The sequence below is a fragment of the Seriola lalandi genome, unplaced genomic scaffold (assembly GCF_002814215.2).
Source record: "Seriola lalandi dorsalis isolate HSWRI2012SDOR001 ecotype SW California unplaced genomic scaffold, Sedor1 jcf7180001961202, whole genome shotgun sequence".
NCBI classification, from domain to species: Eukaryota; Metazoa; Chordata; class Actinopteri; order Carangiformes; family Carangidae; genus Seriola; species Seriola lalandi.
The window spans coordinates 1-562 of NW_019431871.1; the positions used below are offsets into that span (position 1 = coordinate 1).

The 562-nt window shown below is 41.6% G+C and overlaps 1 long non-coding RNA gene across 1 annotated transcript; it reads right to left on the bottom strand.

The window, feature by feature from the left end:
* Positions 1-6: 6 nt before the first annotated feature.
* On the bottom strand, positions 7-507 carry LOC111668456 (uncharacterized). The gene is made up of 3 exons (XR_002761732.2): positions 363-507; positions 191-237; positions 7-97 (listed from the first exon to the last, which is right to left on the bottom strand). It is a non-coding gene; the product is annotated as an uncharacterized LOC111668456 (long non-coding RNA).
* Between the last annotated feature and the right edge of the window lie 55 nt (positions 508-562).

Below are 562 nucleotides of genomic sequence, written 5' to 3' on the forward strand. Positions count from 1 at the left end.
AAACCGTCTCCTCCTCTTCGCTCCTCTGCTTCCTGCTCTTGCTTTGCTTCTTCCTGTAGTCCACAGCTACGTACTGCACAGCGTCAGACTGCTCACTCTGCAGGAAAACAAGAAAACTGCAGTAAATTACAGGATGGGTCCACACACAAAGAAACGCCACTCGTGTAGGGAGGATATATTTTGAGCTAACCTGAGTTTCAGTGGCGTATACTGCAACACTCTGCTGGGAATGTGACCCTTAGAAAAAATAAAAAAAAATCAGATTTAATCAACTGACCAGTCTAAAAACCAAAACAATCTGCATGGCTCAATACCACTCGGTGAAATCAGACTTCTTCTGTGGTTAAAATGAATTCATTCACCTTCGGACTGCAGATATGTTCTAGTGGCCGTTTTGCAGAGGATACAGACGAGGATGATGTTCAAGATAGAAGACAAGAGTAGAGCTGCAACCACACTCCACAGCAAGACAGGAAGAGTGTACTGTTTCTCTGAGAAAAATAAAGTAATAAAAATGTAAACGTCATGTAAAATCCAATGTAGACTAAGGAAAAAATTGGAT